We start from the raw sequence: 19,139 nt of genomic DNA, 5'->3' as shown, positions 1-19,139 counted from the left end.
GAAAAAACCACATATTTTATGAAATAACTTCAAGAAAACATACAGAGATGGATTTTGCATTTTCAGAAAATGGTGAGCATGTTGCACAGTCCTGGGATCTGAAGTCCCCAATGATACAAGCTTCCTTCCCTGTGTACCTGCCAATTTTCTTTAAAAAAAAAAAAGAAGAAGAAGAAGAAAAAGAAGGAAAGGAAATACACACACACACACACACACACACACACACACACACACACAGGACTCTCCAGGGAAGAAAAGGCATGTGTTTAATGACTCAGTCCTTGGCAACCATCAATAAGTATGCTAGTTACAGGCAACCAAAGAGTGTAATATGTATACTGCAAATCCAGGAAAATACTAGAGTGGATAGATAGATAGATAGATAGATAGATAGATAGATAGATGACAGATAGATGAACAGATTCCTTACTGTGAAATAAAAGAGTAAACAGAATGACAATCACTCTTGGCCTTTGCTACAATAACAAACAATGGCCAAATCTCAGTGCACCCACAAATATTTATTTTTCTTTCACATTACATGAAGGCTAAAGATTCACAGGGCTTGTGCTGAGTTTGTCTGGGTTCTACATGTCTTCTCGTTCTGGGACCCAGGTAATACTCATAGTAGAGAGCAGAAGCTAAGAGACAGAGCCAAATTACACAAGGACATTGTTCTGCTGGGACACAGCATATTCATCTGCCCACATTCCATTGGCCAAGCAAATCCGAAGTCAGTAGGGTGAGGAAATATGTTGTATTAAGAGGAAATATGGTGGGGAGCCTGGGTGGCTCAGTCAGTTAAGTGTCTGGCTTAGGTCATGATCTCATCGCTCGTGGGTTCTAGGCTCCTGTCTGTCTCTGTGCTGACAGCTCAGAGCCTGGAGCCTGCTTCAGATTCTGTATCTCCCTCTCTCTCTGCCCCTCCCTCACTCATGTTCTCTTCCCCCCTTCTCTCTCTCTCAAAAATAAATAAACTTAAAAAAAAATTTTTAAAGGAAATATGGAAAAGTGGAGAGGAATAAACAATTGTGAACAAATAGTCTATCGCACCTAAGATATAGAAAATAGCAAAATAATATGACCAAATATATTTATTTTAAAGAAATATTATTATTAAACATTTAGGCAATTCAAACAGGAAAGTGCTCTAGTCAGTGGTGGACCCAAGTTTTATGGGGTCCTAAACCTATGCATTTTTGATAGTCTTTAGAAAACTATGATCAAATACTACTAATACAAAATTAGGGGACTTGAAGCTTAAGCTTAATTAACATCAAGGTAAATTCAATTTTGTCTTCAATTTATATAATGTAAAAAAACTTAATGTCATTCATCGGTAAAATTGTAACCAAGATACATATCCTCTACTTCAAAACTTGTATTAGCATAGTTCTTTTTTTAAGCTGAATTTTGTTTTATTTTATTTTTTGTTTTTATTTATTTTTGAGAGAAAAAAGAGCATGAGTGGGGGAGGGGAAGAGAGAGACAGAGACATAGAATCTGAAGCAGGCTTCAGGCTCTGAGCTGTCAGCACAGAAAAACTGAAAAATTTTAAACAATTTTATTAAGTTTTTATTTATTCATTTATTTAGCTCTATATCCAACATGAGGCTTGAATTTACGACCCCGGCATCAAGAATCAATGCTGTTCTGACTAAGCCAGCGAGCCGCCCCCAGCACAGTTCTTTAAAAATAAAATACCGTAATTTTTAACAGGCAAATGATGTTTATTCATTTGGTCCTAGGAACACAATACAATAATCTTCTGTCCTCCTGACGCTACACAGGGCACAGACTAAAAGGAAGGTGGGAGTTCTCTAAAGGTCCTCATCTAAAGAAACCCATCTATTCACAGTTTTATTTATTCAAAGAATCCAAATTGGTTGCCATTGTTAAGTATATTATGACCATCTCATGCTGCTGTTTTAATGTGTATGTTTCATTTTGGAAAAAAATTTAGGCCCCTACCCCAAAAGACAACTGATGTGTAGATGCAAGATTGTTACTGAGAATTAACACATATTTTTACAGTTAACACAAAAAGCACATTATTTCTTATACATTTTCCACATCCTAGATATGGTTGAGGATAATAAGGGAAATCATAGATGGTATGGTTTTCAAGCCAGTGAGCTAAATAAAACTAAGCAATAAGAAGGGGGTAGTGTTAGAATATGTTGGAATGTATGGCCCAGATCCAGTCAGCGCGGGTTAAGATCAGGAAGGCGGAGGCCAGAAAGATAAAGACTATCCTACTCTTTCTTCACTTGGTGTGCTAGGCAGGATAATGACCCCCTAAAAAACCTATTTCCTGTCCCCCCAAATCTGTGAATGTTACCTTACATAACAAGGGTACTTTGCAGCTATGATTAAGGTTATAGACCTTGAGATGGGGAAATTATCCTGAAATAGCCAGGTGGGCCCCATCTAATCACACGAATCCTTAAAAGCAGAGACCTTTTCCAAAGGTGGTCAGAGAAAAAGGTATGGTGACAAAAGAGTCAGTGAAACTTGTGATGAGAGAGACTCCACCTGCTATGCTAACCTCCAAAAGCAGACACAGCTCTGCTGACACATCTATGTTAATCTAGTGAGATCCTTACTGGACTTTTGACCTCCAGAACTGTAAAAATAAATTTGTGATGCTTTAATCCACTCAGCGTATGGCGATTTGTTACCGCAACAATAAAAATCTAATATATTTGGCAAAGGCGGGAAGCGAGCCACTTGATGACATATGCAGATGGTATCCTGATTCACCAGTGGGAATGCTCTAGGAAGATTCATTCCCTGAAGCTCAGCACCAGGTCCTGGTCTTTGACCCTCCCCCCAAGTTTCTAGGGCTCTCCCAGGTACCCACTGCCACTCTGCATGGCCCACCAGGGGAAATCCTAGTTTATCTCTTCCAGTTTCTTCAGTTTGTTTGTGAAGTGACATTTCAAGATTACTCTTAGTTTGATTTTTCTGCATGAGGTATAGTGGGAAAACACGCTTCAGCAACTGCATGGGTCACATTCTCCAATGTGATCAAGCTGTTTGCAGTGGATCAGGGAAATGATTTTGGAAGTACATTCATTTTCCACTGGTTCAGTGTTTGACAGTTTGGTTTGTTCACATTGCTGAAAAAGAGAGCATATAATGTTAAGTTCTGTGGTCTTTGAAATATGGATATATTTGAACTGTAAAACTGCATTCTGATTAAACCCACTTAAACATTGTAAAAAACACAGGTCTGTATTTTTGTTCTCAGCTGGACATTCTGCTGTGCAAAACAATATCTGCCTAGCTCCAAAGGGGATACTCAGGAAGAAACCATAAGAAGAACCTCTAATTAAAAACAAAAGCAAAAAGTGAGTCATTTGGGAAAGTTAGAAAAAGATATAGAATATACGCAAAGGCAAGGGATGGACCGATTCCAAAACATCGTTTAAAATAGTTTGAATAGAAATGGTCATTGACTAGAGGTGAAAAACAGTCACACACAAGCTATTATGAATGATTTTCCTCGCACATAAAATAGGCTAGAAAGTGAAATCAAGCAGCAGTAAAGTCATGATAGGTAAGTGGACTACATCTACTGAGGAGGAACAGAAGTCCTCAGGTAAGAAGAAACTATGAAAGAATAAAGCCATTTGCCAAATAATGGACCAGAATGATGAGCTTTGTGTTAACTGATATTATAAAGTTATTATATAATATTTTAGGATACTTTAATGCATATTCTTTTTCAACATCAAAGGATTTAATGTTGAGAAGAATGTTTACCATCCTCACAGAGCTTAGTTTCTGGATTTCAACTGTGCATCACTGAGAAAACAGAATGTAATATTAATCGAGCATACGTTGCCCAGAATATTGACTATTTACAATAGACAGTTATTAAGAAGAACCACTAGTATACTGACACTATTTAAATAGTAGAGATTGGCAAAAAAGGAGGTTATTTGTGTTCGTAAATTAGAGATATTTATTCATGCCAACTTTCTTTCCAATATAATCCAAGTAGAAGCACCAGGAGTATATTATGTATTTCCCCTTGAGAGATGGCTAAGTATAACAAGGAGCACTGGACTTGGTGCCAGGACACCTGGGTTCCAGTCCCCATTCCTCTGCTTCTGGCACTGACAATGCTGGGAGTCTCCCAGAGCCTATCCTTCACCTGAAAAACAGAGATAATGTTACCTATTTTTTGTCTGATTCACAAAAGAAGGTAATATGATATACCACAATATGAAAGTGCTTTGTAAATTTTAAAGGGTCATACATCAGGGTCCTCACATGATGCTTAAAAAGCATATATAGTATATAAGTCGTTGAAATACCATTTAGCACAAATATACATTGTAACAACTTCTGGTAGAATTTAATCAAAACTTAATCTAATGATAATTTTATAAGTTGGTTCTTGTTCTTGTCATGAACTTTGGTTGTGTGCTTGCACTGACGTCCTTTGCACATGAGTATTCTATAAATAAATGTTGCACTCTCCATAGTTTTGCCTAGAGCTAGCCTTTTACCTTTGTTTCCAAGTTCTCTTACAATTACTGTTCACAGCCAAATTGTGTCTCCATTAAGGTGCCAGAACAAATGTTAAATTCACTGATTTATTGACCAGCAAATATTAATCACTTATTATGTACATAGCACTATTCAAGGCGTTATTCAGTAAACTCAATGAAATGAACAGTTTGATTTTTTTCCCCCTCTGCAAAACTGACTAGCTCTTTGTCTGAATTAATCAAATCAACCAGTAGGTTTTTGGCTTCCTGTAGACACAGCTTAAATGTCACTTTCTATCTTGAAGCTGCTATTTTGAGAATTGGTGATGTGTAGGTGGAAAACACTTTACTATTTAGAAATAGAGTACTTTACAGTAAGGCTTATTAGACAGTTATTTTCACTTTGTAGTTTTTGTTTCATTTCACTTTTTATTACAGAAAATTTTAAACATGTACACAAGCATATGGGATAATATAAGGAATTCCCATATACCTAACCTAACTTCAACAATTAACAATTCATGGTCAATATTGCTTCACCTGGACCCCTACCCAACAGTCCGTTATCCCATATTATTTTGGTGTGAATATCAGAGTTTATATAATTTAATTCTCAAGTGTTTCAATATGTATCTCTAAACATAAAGATATTGAGAAAATAACCACGGTAGCATAATCACACTCAAAATAAAATTAGCAGTAATTCCTTAATATCATCAAATATTCAGTGTGTGCTCAATATTCCAACTGTTTTGTAATGTCATTTTTTTGCAGTTTGTTTCAATAAGTTTTCAAATAAATCCACCCATTGTGATTGGCTGTCTCTTAATTCAATTTATACTTCAGCTTTCTCTATTTTCCTCCTTGCAATTTATTTGTTAAATAAATTGAGTCATTTGTCCTGTGGTCTTTTCTACAGATTAGATTTTACTGAGTGCATCCTATAATATAGTTCAATGTTTTTCAGTCTTATGTGTTTCCTGAATATAAGTTTAGAACTGTGCTGTTCTCTATTTCCATGTGTAGCTTCTTTTTTAAAATGCACATTTTTCAGGGGCACCTGGGTGGCTCAGTCGGTTGAGCTACCGACTTCAGCTCAGGTCATGACCTCATGGTTCGAGAGTTCCAGCCCCACATCAGTCTCTGTGCTGACAGCTCAGAGCCTGGAGCCTGCTTCAGATTCTGCGCCTCCCTCTCTCTCTGCCCCTCCTCTCTCTCTCTCTCTCAAAAATAAACATTAAAAAAAATAAACATTTTGCATAATAGTTTGATTTACAGAAAAATGTGAAGATTGAACAGACTTAACACCCAGCTTCCCCTATTATTAATATCTTCTTTGTTGTTGTTTTCTATTCCAGTATAGTTAACATACACTGTGATATTAGTTTTAAGTGTACAACATAGTGATTCAACAATTCCATAGGTTACTCAGTGCTCATCATGGTAAGTGCACTCTTTAATCCCCATCACCTATTTCACCCATCCCTCCTATCATTAATATCTTTTTTTTAGTTTTTTTTTTTTAAGTTTATTTATTTTGAGAGAGAGAGAGAGAGAGCGAGCAAGCGGGGTAGGGGGCAAAGAGAGAGGGGAGAGAGCGAATACCAAGCAGGCTCTGCAGGGTCAGCGCAGAGTCTGATGTGGGGCTCGAACCCACAAACCATGAGATCATGACCTGAACAGAAATCAAGAGTTGGACGCTTAACCGACTGAGCCGCCCAGGCACCCCTCATTAATATCTTAAATTAAGATGATTCATTTGTTACAATTAATAAGCAAATATGGATACACCATTAATACACCACTAATATCCATACTTTATTTAGATGCTCTTAGTTCTTACCTGATGTTCTTTTTCTATTCCAGGATCTCATCCAGGATACTAGATTGCATTTAGTTGTCATTATCTCCTCAGACTCCTCTTGGCTATGACAATTTCTCAGAGTTTCCTTGTTTTTGATGACCTTTATAGTTTTGAGGAGTACTGGTGAGTTATTTTGCAGAATGTCCCCCATTTGGATTGTTTGATGTCTTTCTCACGACTGATCTGAGATTAAGGGCTTTAGGGAGGAAGACCACAGAGGTAAAGTGTCATTTTCACCCTATCACATCAAAGGTACATACTATACAGATAATTTATCATTGTTGATATTAACCTTGATCACCCAATTGAGGTAGTATTTGTCAGGCTTTTCCAATATACAACTACTCTTTTTCTCCTCTTTCCATGCAGTCTCTTCTTTCCCCGCAGTATCCTTTGGAAGGATAGCTCTATGTGAAGCCCCTGCTCGTGAAGTAGGAAATTATGTTCCATCTCCTATAGGTGGAATAGTACATACATTATTCCGAATTCTTCTGCATGGGCAATTTTTTCTACTCCTTTATTATTTATTTATTTATTTATTTATTTATTTATTTATTTGTTTATACTGGTATGATTCATGGATATTTATTTTATACTTTGGATACAATCCTATACTACTTTATTTTGTTGCTCAAATTGCTCCACATTTGGCCATTAGGAGCTCTTTCAGTTGGCTCCTGTGTCCCTTTGTCATACCCCACCATTGTGAGTGTGTGTAAGTTGTTTTTTAAGTAATTTCCTATTTTCTGGCATGTAAGATACCCCAGGTTCATCTTGCATGTTCCCTGCTCTCATCCTAGAACAAGGATTTCTTTAAAGATCCCTGGTTTCTTTTATTAGAGAATGGTATTAGAAACCAAGATCTGGGCACTAAGTTTAATAAAATATGTTTAATCATTCTTTTACCGACATTTTGTCTATTTCAAAAAAAATTTAATTATTTTGTTATAGTTTGTGGTAAAATTTTTATTTTTTAAAGTTCCAATTTTCAAAAGTCGGTGGGTGTTGGTAGCATAGTGGTGAGCATAGCTGCCTTCCAATTTTCAAAAATCACTTTTAGGGTTTTTTATCTTTAAATTTTTATTATATATAGAGAGAGAATGAGCAGGGGAGAAGGGTAGAGGGAGAGAGAGACAGAGAGAGAGAGAGGGAGAGAGGGAGAGAGAGAGAGAGGCAGAGAGAGAGAATCTCAAGCAGGCTTCATGCTCAGTGTGAAGCCCAATGCAGGACTTGATCCCACAACCCTGGGATCATGACCTGAGCTGAAATCAAGGGTCAGATGCCTAACCAACTAAGCCACCTAGGTGATCCAAAAGTCACTTTTAGTCTAAAATTTCTGCCTATATTGAACAGTAAGTCTTTTTTTCAAGCAAGTAATTTACACATATATTTTGGTTTTTATATCTTACTATTAAATCTAGGGTATGAAAATTTGAATTTTTCTATATTTTACCAATTCAGTTAGTTCAAGTATCTATTTGGTTAAGTGATGTTAAGTGTCTGTGATCTTTGACTCTTTTTTTTAATGAATTGACTAAATATTTTGATATGTATAATTATAAGGTAGCTAGAGAAAGTGGATAAAATGGCAAATGTCATAAAGAAAGATTATGTTAATTCTGTGGAAATCATACAACAAAAAATTCATTAAGGTGAATCTGTTTAATGTGAACTTTCTGAATAGCTAGGTAAACCAGTCACTAAAATTTCCTCGTAACATTTGTGAAGTGTTTGTTAAGAAAATAAACAATAGAAACATTTTAATCTAATAATACAAAAATAAAACATCAAAAAAATTTTTGAGTATAGTTGAAACACAATGTTACATTAATTTCTAGTGTACAACGTGGTGATCCAACTTCTCTCTACATTATGATGTGCTCATCACAAGTGGAGCTACCATGTGTCACCATAAAACATTTTCAAGAATCGTCATTTCTCTACAAGTATATTACTTACATTTTTTCATTTGTTGTATCTTCATAGAATTCATTTTTAAAAAATAGGTTTATGAAAGTTATCCATTAGGATTCCAAAGCCAGGCAAACCTAGCAAAACAGGTTACCAACTATCAGGCAAGTATATTTTTCTGTGTTGTTTCCTTCTCTGTAAAATCGGTTATTAAGATAAATTGGCTCATATTTGTATAGAACTTAATACATATACTACATGTATGTATAAAATAAATCCATATCTAGATGTATTGACATACATGTATAATGTATGCATACACACAGAAAAATACCTAGAGCCCAGCCCTTCCAAATGTTCAGTGATAGCTGTGCTTTTCTTATCTTTAATAGTATTTTTTTCTACATATTCTAATATTACTTTTCCTTATTTTATTAATAGTTAATAACTTATACATTTTGCAAATTCAGACTGACCATACCATTCAGTCCAAATTAGTGGAATTTGCTATAGTTAATATATTTTCTCTGAATCAATACTGTAATGGGAATGTTTTGATATATATTAATGAGTTTTTCTCCTTTGCGTTTCTTAATGTGTGACCTTTGCTCATTCTGCCCAAGGCATTAGGATTATATTATAGCTGGAATGCAAAAATAAAGAGAGTTTCAATATTCAGCTTTTAATATCCAAAGTAGAGGTTTTAAGTTTGCAGCAAAAAAATAATCCTGAAATTTGGTCTTTGTCAAAAGACTATACAATTTTCTATATTTTTTTTAGCTCCATGTTGACTTTGTCTATGGAAGTTATAAAGTGACAGGGATAGACAGAATTCAAGATAAGACCTGAGGGAGGACCTTGTAACTTGGGGAATATCATAAAGAAGGAAAGGAGAGGTCAGGCTATCTCTTTTGGCTTAGGGGAGATTGGCAGCAAAGAGAAGAGAGACAGGGATAGAAAGTAAGACCTAGGCAGAAGCCCTTCCAAAAGGGTAATGCCTTAAATATGTTGGGGAATCCTGAAGGCAGAAGGCCTTTGCTTTGCTCCCTCTGGTGAGCCTTGGGAGAAGAGGTGGTGTGGTGCCCAGCAATGGCATTTGGTGGAAAGAATTTGTCTACACCAAAAAGTCTGATCTGCTGACTTGCCTGGCCTGTGTGCAGTAAGCAAGGGATCCAGAAGCTTCTGTGTTCTGGTGAGGAAAGCAAAGATCTAGAAAAACCCAGTAGACTAACAAGATCCAGGGGCAAGGTCCAGTGATGGGTGCCTACACAATGACACACAAGGCAGATGGGTCTGTCAGCAACCAGCAGTTGCAATTTCCAGGGACCAGATCAGGCACTCAACTGCAGAGATCAGTGAGGGTCCACTGATTCAGAGGTCACTATCTGAATCCAAAACCCGTTTTCACCACTACTCTCCCTACCTCCACCCCCTCACATGACATCATGACAGTATCTTAGAGTTGAGTAAGGGGAGGAAGAGAAAATCTTATATAATTAGCATTTGCCTAAAAGAGACTGGCATGTCCAAAAGAGACTGATTAAACCACCAGAAACTCAGTTAATAGTGACTCTGTAAATTTAAAACACACTCACTATCTAGTAGGTGAGAAATAAAAAATCAGTTATGAGAAAAATAGTTATTAAGTTTGCAACCCCCTTAAAAATAGAAAAGCTTTTGCAATGATGAATGCCTTCCCTTCCCTGGCAGCTATGAAGATCAAATGGGTCAGTTGATGGGAAGCAATGTTGGAAAGTGAGAGCACTCACTGCGAGCAATGATAATGGCAGCTGCACATACTGCCTTGAGCATGATGGAATTGGGACCATACAAGCAGCGGGTACATCTCAGCTGTGGGCCAGGAGGCAAGGGTATAGACAAGAAGCCAAGTTCAAGCCAATTACATGGTATCAGGGAAAAGAGACCAGAAATCAAGAGCTGCATGCAGATGTAGCTGAGAAGTTGTAGGAGGAGAGCCAAAAAGCAGCAAAGGACCAGGTCTGAGTACAACCTCCCTACATGGGGAAGCAACGTGGAGACACATTCTTCAGGAATGACACAGGGCCTAGGGCTATCTGATATGTTCTTTTTTTTATGTTTTTTAAAACATTTATTCATTTTTTGAGAGACAGAGAGAGACAGCGTGAGGCAGGGAGCGGCAGAGAGAGAGGGAGACACAGAATCCAAAGCAGGCTCCAGGCTCTGAGCTGTCAACACAGAGCCCAACAGGCTCAAACTCATGAACCATGAACCACGAGATCATTGCCTGAGCTGAAGTTGGCCACTTAACCAACTGACCCACCCAGGCATCCCTATCTGATATGTTCCTTAATTAAACATATGGTGAAAAAGACTGAATATGTAATAGTAGATTCACTAAAGATCCTCAACAGGGTGTGGCTCCTAGTCCCACAGAAAGAGTCTTGAATTAAAATTAAGAATCATCTTGTTAGGGTAGAGAAATATGAGAAGGTTAAGTCATAAAACTAAGTGAAACCAGGATAATTAATTCATGGGAAATTTTCTCAAAGCTTCCATTTGAGGGAAGAAAGTCTTTACAAGAATAAGGGGAGAAAACAGATTCAGGGATTCTGATGAATCATATGTTATTTGGCTCGTATTTATGGCACCTATGGTGTCAGGTTCTTTGATAGGTAATTAAGAGGTCCTTGCTAACAATCTAGTAGGAACAGATAAGTCAATAGACCTTTAAAACAAATGCACAATAATGGGAGAGGTATGGGAGAACAGAGGAAGAACAGAGGGGAAAATGGCATTTTTTTAGTCTGAACTGTCCAGTGTGGTACCTAGTTGGTCAAGTCTCAGAGCATATTTATTGAGGGCCTACTATGTACTAGAGGATATATTTATTGAGGGCCTACTATTGTACTAGAGGATATAAGAGTGGATGTGGGATGCCAAAAGAGGCTTTCCAAAAAGGGATTGCCATCAGAAATCCAAATGGTGTCCTGGAGAAGCAACTGACTGTTTGGAGCTGGGGTTCTAAAATGATATCTGGACTGGAGATGCAAAGCAGCTTAATTCAAGATGCGTAACTGTTAAAAAATAATGCTCATATTCTTCTCTTCAATAGAGCTGTGTAAATGATTTTTATTTTTCAAACTGCATACCATAAAAACAAAGTTTTGAAATATATTTGAAGTATGAATCGAGAATATTATTTCTAATATTGAATAAGTACTTGGTAATGTAAAAAGAAATCAGTTTGCTAATTTAAAATGTTGGGGGGTTTTGTATGGCAGGTTTTCTAACAAAATTATAAAATGTACATTTAACTTTATATATTGTTCTTTTTACTCTCACAATTGACATATTTTAATTTTTCTAATTTCTTATTATTGTTTAATTAGAGTCTAACTATAGTTTTTTAATTTTTTTTTTTCCAACGTTTTTTATTTATTTTTGGGACAGAGAGAGACAGAGCATGAACGGGGGAGGGGCAGAGAGAGAGGGAGACACAGAATCGGAAACAGGCTCCAGGCTCCGAGCCATCAGCCCAGAGCCCGACGCGGGGCTCGAACTCACGGACCGCGAGATCGTGACCTGGCTGAAGTCGGACGCTTAACCGACTGCGCCACCCAGGCGCCCCTAACTATAGTTTTTTAAAGTCACAGATCAAATTTTAATCATTTCTTGCAGAATTCCATTCCTTTGTGAGGTCATTTCTGCTTCAAATTTTTAAATTTTCACTGAGATACAATTGACATATAAAACATTGTGTAAATTTAAGGTGTATATGATATCATTTCTTTACTGTGTACCTTTATCCAAACACACATGCGTACTAAAATTTTGACAGTGTTTTGTCGTCAGTAAATTTGGAAAATACTAGCCTGGTGCACCCATGTTGGTGTGGCTGGGGCCTAATTTATAGCTGTGCAGTAACTTGTGACTTAAACCCAGCCAACTGCTAGACACTTCAAATGTCTTTGATTTGGGAATGTTAATCATTGTCCTTCTCTCAACAGAACTAGTTGCGTTCAAGAGAGGGCTCCAAGCGTTGAGCCCCAACTGACCATGATGCCCAATACAATCCCTGTCTTTGCCTAAGGCTGGCTCTGCTTGACTGTGAAACTAGTATCTGTTAGGTCAAGGTCTTATTAAAATACTGCTCAACATGCTCAGTCTTCACTGTGGTTTTTTACTATATGCAAATGGAATAGTTGGAGCTAGACAGAGAACTTCCATATGTAAAAAGACAATTGTCTCTCCATGCATGAGTTTGTTTTATCATAATGTTACAAAACTTCCAAGGAAATTGTGGCATAAATTATGTATTTGAAATATGCTTACCAGATAAAATCCACCCAATGTTCCTGTCTACCACAGGCATTCATTGCTTGGCCAAGTCCCAGAGAGTGAAAACTCTCTATCAAGGCCCGTGTGTTTGTCACTTGTGAAAGGTGAGTCTGGGAAACTATTAATATGGAAGTGGTATGAAATTGGTATGGAAATGCTATTTGGAGTTTCTATTTTAATTCCAGATGCCAGAGAAAATTTCAAATTGTTAACCATTGTATAATTGGCAAGCCTTAGCGTTTAGATCCACCAGCCATATTCATATGACTCTCTAAACACCAGGAGAAAGTCCCAAAAGAAAGAGAAGTGGAGGATAACGGCACATTGAAAGTGTGGCTGGGCACCTGGGTGGCTCAGTCGGTTAAGCGTCTGACTCTTGATTTTGGCTCTGGTCATGATCTCACGGTTGTGGGATTAAGCCCCACTTCGGGCTCTGCAGTGACAGCACAGAGCCTGCTTGGGATTCTCTCTCCCTCTCTAAACAAACAAACAAACAAACTTACAAAAAATGTGTGGTTTACTTATCAGAAAACAGATATTTTGTTTTTACTTTCTTACATTAGCTGGGGACAACTGATTCTTTCCTGACTTCAAATCATTTATTAAAAATTCAGTATTAAAAACAGATATAGAAACCTATCAAAATACATTTATGGAAGCAATATAAATTAGCAATAAGCATATGCATATAATATGCTTAGCAATAAGCATAATATAAATGTTAAAACAACATTTGCAAAGCTGTAGTCATATAGATATACATTCAACATCACCCAGCATTTATTGGGCTTTTCTTGGGAATGTACTAGATACTGAGGAAAAATATGTAAATAAAATAGAAGACATGGCCTATATGCGTCAATACTGTTTCTACAGTTAAAACAATTGTTTGATTTAAATCTGACTCTTCCGATGCATTTAATCATTTATTTGCATTTATTTGCGTGTGACCAGTTAATATGAAATGGAACTTTGAAATCACCCATTTGATTCAATGTAGACTGACAGACTGTTTAAATTTTTTTTAATGTTTATTTATTGGGGGGGGGAGGGGCAGAGACAGAGGGAGACACAGAAACGGAAGCAGGTTCCAGGCTCTGTGCTGTTAGCATAGAACTCGACACCAGGCTCGAATCTACAAACTATGAGATCATGACCTGAGCCAAAGTCGGACACTTAACCGACTGAGCCACCCAGGCGCCCTGACAGACTGTTTAAATAATGTTCTCTAATGAAAGTTTTTAGCTTGAATTACTCAGTGTGGTATGTGGTTGATCAAATATCTCATTCATACATATTTACTGAGGGTCTACCGTGTGGTAGTTTGTATTAGAGGATACAGAGGAATGTAATCACCGTCCCCATCTTGGAGAACTTATACTCCAGCAAGATAATAATAGTATATACATAAACAACAACTACTTATGCTTCAGGCAGGGCGTGATAAGGACCAATGATACAAGAGGGAGTGAATGTCACGGAAGTTCAGAAGAAGGAAAGGTGTCCATGGGTTTGAGGGTCTAGAGAGAATTCTGAGAGAAAAAGTTCAGGCTTTAGACTTAATATTCTCATTATTTAATGAAAGATAATTCTATAGTGACAAAAAAGTTATCTTTTACATCAACCCTCAAATATGTTTGTGCGGTGAAGCTATATTATGAGATTGGGTATGTCATGTTGTTTATTTTTTAATATTTTAGTCCCTAAATTCTTTCAGTTACCAGTTAAAGCCCAACAACAGCAACAACAACGAGACCAAAATTAGTTGCATGACTTTGTATCTCCAGATAATGTCGTTATATAAATTCATAGTTATAAAAATGAGTGGTACTAAGAAAACAAAAAACCCTATAATCAAATAAGAAATTTTATAACTCTTAATGATATTACTACTTAAATATGAGGGGGAGGAATGTGACAAGATTGTCTTACAAAAAACGTTAACATATTGTCCATCAGGTTTTCTTCAAATTCATAAGACCTCATTTTTCATTTATTTATTATGAGTCAGAGCTACTAATCTTCATACAACAAAATAACCACACTTTTCAATTTTCAAACGTTTTCTTTTTCTGACCTAGGAAGACCCAAGTGGATCAGAATTTCTCCTGCTCTAGTTAAGCGTTAATTTTTGGCCAAAGATTCAGTCATAAAGGCTGAATTTGGGGGAGGTTTAGCGAAGGTTAAAAAAAAAAGAAGCTATATAAAGGAAATGATAGTGTAATTTTAAGAAGAATATTTATAGCTGTGGGTACTAATTTATTCTTTTAAACTGGCTCTGTATTTTGAATTGGTCTAAAATAGACCAACCCTACTAAATTTACATTGGATGAGTGTTCAGCTGTTATGTATGTGCAGAGGTGGTATAGCATGGTGGTTAAATGCCCAGACTCCAGAGTCTGACTTGTCTGAGTTCAAATCCCAAACCTACCTCATCCTCTCCACATTTCCCTGGGCAAGTTGCCTAAATAAACTCTCTATCTTTTTCTTAACTGTAAAAGAGGAATAATAGCAGTGCCTGTCCCCGAAATAAATCTGTACGTGGAAAGCAATTAAAACTGTGCCTAGCAAAGAGCAATCACGAAGCGTTAGCCATTAATATTATTCTGTTTTCATGTAGTGATAACTGCAGGTGTGTTGTTTCTTTACTTTTCTGTCTACAACATCTTTTCTTTCCTCTCTCCTTCCTCCCTCCCTCTCATCTCCTAGACTATCTATCTTTCATTTTATGGCCATTTTCCATTGCTGTGCACATGTCTTCACAAAGGTGCCCAATAACTGTTGAAAGAATGAACCAAACTCCTATTTATTTTTTAAATCCCCTCAAAACCATCCCTGGCCCTCTAACCCTGTTCTGTAGTGGACAGACTACACTACACTACAGTGACTCTTCCTTTTCCTTTCTTTTTCTTCAGGTTTGTTCAAATTCACGAGATCTTGTTTCTTACTTAGGAATTACTGTGAACCAATATCTCTGAACTTCTTGAGGGTAGTGGCTCTCACCTTCATCCCCTAAGGTTTGGCACACTGTAGGCCTGGCTAATGATTGATTGAATGAGTACATGGACAAATGAATGGACTCATCCCAACTCCTCAGCAGGGGCTGGACATTCTCCTTCCACTAGTCACCATCCAGGAATGTAAGCACATGGGCCCATGGGTCCTCTGTTGAATGGCCTGACCCTGGGAAAGGGTGGCAGAAACCAATAGCAAAGAGCTCTACCTGCTGTTGTCTAACCACAGAAATGAATGCTATAGCTAAAATTGTATTCTAACACCTTCATTTTTCAAATGAAGAAACTAAACCTTAAAAAAGGTTCAATTAGCCAAGATCTCTTAGCATATTAGAGAAACAACTGGGAATGTGATTTAGGTTTCCTGGCTTGTTGCCTGTACATATCCAAGTGCAGAGAAAGTTTTCATTTAAGGTTTGCATATTCCATTGAAAGCTTAGTAGTAACAAGTGGAAGGAGGAGGGAGATAGGATAAATAAAAAATGTCCTTGGAATGCCTGGGTGGCTCAGTCAGCTAAGCATCCGACTCTTGCTTTTGGCTAAGGTCATGATCTCACAGTCTTGAGACTGAGCCTTGAGCCTCAAATTGGGCTTCACATTGACAGTGTGGAACCTGCTTGGGATTCTCTCTCTCTCTCTCTCTCTCTCTCTCTCAAAAACAAATAAACAGGGGCACCTGGGTGGCTTAGTCAGTTGAGCAACTGACTCTTGATTTTTGTCTCAGGTCATGATCTCATAGTTTGTGAGTTTGAGCCCTGCATTGGTCTCCCCACTTACAGCAAGGAGCCTGCTTGGGATTCTCTGTCTCCTTCTCTCTCTGTCCCTCCCCTGCTTGTGTTCACAAATGCCCTCCCTCTCTCTCAAAATAAACTTTAAAATAAATAAACTTTAAAAAAAAAAGAAATGTCCTTGTTTTTCTTGTTCATTATTTTTTTAAGTTTATTTATTTATTTTGGGAGAGTCTGTGAGCAGGGGACGGGCAGAGAAAGGTGGGGAGAGAGGGAATCCCAAGCAAGCTCCACGCTGTAGTGCAGAGCCTGACACAGGGCTCGAGCTCACAAACTGTGAGATCATGACCTAAACTGAAACCAGGAGTCCGACACTTAACTGACTGAGCCACCCAGGCACTCCCTTATTTATTATTCTTAGCAAAAGCCTTGCTGGCTACAATATCCTCCCACGTGTTCTAACTATTAATGATCAAAGCCATAGATAGCAATTACAAATAAATGTTATGGTAGTTACAGTATGTTATATTTCAGAATCTAAGAACATGTATTACTCTCAACTCCCAGAATCTTTTCCTGTTTTTGGTAACCATGCCTTGATTTACCTCTGGAGATCTATGTCTTTCCAACTCCTTCTTCGTCATAATTTCAATGAAGATGTTCAGAATGTCCCAGTCAAGGTGTGGCCTTGTGAACTCTCATTCTGGGAATCTGGATCCTGAGCAGAATCTTGCTGAGACAGGGTGTAGATTCATTCCAGTGAGCTTCCCGCAGACATTGTCCACTGATCCTTTTTACCTAATCCCTAGAACTGCTCTAGGTCTGCCGTTCCTGGGGCTGCTCAGCAGCTTTCCTTTTGATTCTGTGAGCTAACCTGTATTCTTCCAACAAATTTCTTCTCTGTTTAATTAGGCAGAGTTTCTTTTCATTGCTTGCAATCAAATTCTGGTACTGGTTGGACTTCAACTTGCAAGTTCCACTTTAGCTATGGTTTGTGAGTACAAACCAAACTGGCAGAAAAAAGAAATAACTAGTAAAATGTATGTGTGTGCATGTGTGAGAGAGAAATCTACTAAGCATATAATTGCTTAAGAAAAAAATAGATTTTGTGCTACAATATATTCAAAGCAAAACAAGCCAACCATATTTTTACCATGGAATTTGTATACGTCTTAAGATGGTCTGGAATTAAATTATTCAATTTAGGTTCTTTGTTACCTGACCTGACATATATTTCCCTTACAACTTAATATTTAAATTAAACTCATTTATTTATGTAGGTAATAGTAAAACAAACAAATCAAGTTCATAAATTAGAGAAAATAGTATGTATAGTTTAATTTATTCACATTTATTACACTAAGCTATAAATATATACATTTTATAAATAATAGACATGAAAAATTCTGTGTAAATCCAATGTTAATGATTTCACTATGAACTGTAGCTGTTCTTTAATTTTAAATTGCACTTAATAGGTTAAACTAGAAAGCACATAAAACATGTTCATTTTAAAAAGTATTTATGAAAACTCCTTAAGAATTAAATTATAAGAACAACCATCTATGTTCTCTCTGAAAAATAATTATTTTTTGGAAGAATATGACACAAAGGTCTTGAATAAATAATATTCGGGGATTTTTTTCCATCTCTCCTTTACATTATGAGATTTTTAAACATGTTATCTATTTAACTCTTTCTCAGGTGAATGTGTTTTGCAGGCTGAATGTTCCACCAAGCACTGGAAATAATTCCAAAGGGGTATTTATAGTAGTAGCAAAAAAGTACTTAAAAAATTTATGAAGAGGTCTTTACAGTTTCCATAATGCACATTTTTATAGTACATGTACACATATTTGAAGGAATTTTCTAACAGCTAATGTGTCAGTCTCTATGGTTGGCATACTCTTCAATTTTTAAAAAAATGCATACAGAAGCAACACTAATTTTTATTTCTTCCTCAATACAGGAGCTTAATGCATAATATTTACAACTAAGAAGCAGAAAGATAAAAGAGACACAAAGCCGATACCACCTGCCTTGCCTTATCTGGGGTTACTTTCCGTTGCCTTTCACACCCTGACCTGTGTAGAACGAGGCTCAAGCACTGGTCTTCAGCACAGGTTGACACCGAGGTAATGTGTGCATTGTCATTTAGCACGTGTTCTCTGATAACACTTAGAATAATGGTCTTTCATGAATTGGCAAAACCTGTAAGAAGACAGTCCTGGTTTCCTCAGATTCTGGGTATTTTGATTTGTGAAAACTGCTAGGACTATGAGTGTGTGTGTGTGTGTGTGTGTGTGTGTGTGTGTGTTCTCTTTAGTTACCTATTTGGTATGGCTTTTCTGTGCCAGTTTTCAACAGAAGGGGGGACTTTAAAAAAAAACAAAAAATTACTTTTGTATTGTTTGTGAGATAGGAATTTTTACATTAAAATTTTTTTAAGTTTATTTACTTTTGAGACAGAGAGAGGGAGAGAGCCAGAGCATGAGTGGGGGAGGGGCAGAAAGAGGGAGACAGAATCCGAAGCAGGTTCCAGGCTCCAAGCCGTCAGCACAGAGCCTTACAAGGAGCTTGAACTCATGAACCACGAGATGATGACCTGAGCCCAAGTCAGATGCTTAACCAACTGAGCTACCCAGGTGCCCCAGGAATTTTTACATTTAAATGGAAAGTACATTTTAAGATTCAGAAAAACATACATCAAAGTCTTATTTTCTGATTACACTAGGAGGAGAATGTTTCTGGGGAGGGAGGAACAATAGCCTGGAAGGGAGAAATAGAAAGGAGATTTTTA

At 37.2% G+C, this 19,139-nt stretch overlaps 1 long non-coding RNA gene across 2 annotated transcripts; it reads right to left on the bottom strand.

Annotated features, from left to right (window-relative positions):
- Positions 1-933: 933 nt before the first annotated feature.
- Positions 934-17,304, bottom strand: LOC147581043 (uncharacterized). 2 transcript variants are annotated; one of them, XR_015251335.1, is made up of 4 exons: positions 16,945-17,304; positions 6,659-6,819; positions 6,346-6,562; positions 934-3,122 (listed from the first exon to the last, which is right to left on the bottom strand). It is a non-coding gene; the product is annotated as an uncharacterized LOC147581043 (long non-coding RNA). The 2 variants fall into 2 exon arrangements; XR_015251334.1 differs by lacking the exons at positions 934-3,122; positions 6,659-6,819 and adding an exon at positions 3,857-4,162.
- Positions 17,305-19,139: the final 1,835 nt, after the last annotated feature.

This window comes from Puma concolor, chromosome B2 (assembly GCF_028749965.1).
Source record: "Puma concolor isolate L17-30 chromosome B2, mPumCon1.1.hap2, whole genome shotgun sequence".
In the NCBI taxonomy this organism is placed as follows: Eukaryota; Metazoa; Chordata; class Mammalia; order Carnivora; family Felidae; genus Puma; species Puma concolor.
Note: the sequence above shows the minus strand (reverse complement) of the source record. Positions and strands in the feature narration are given on the sequence as shown.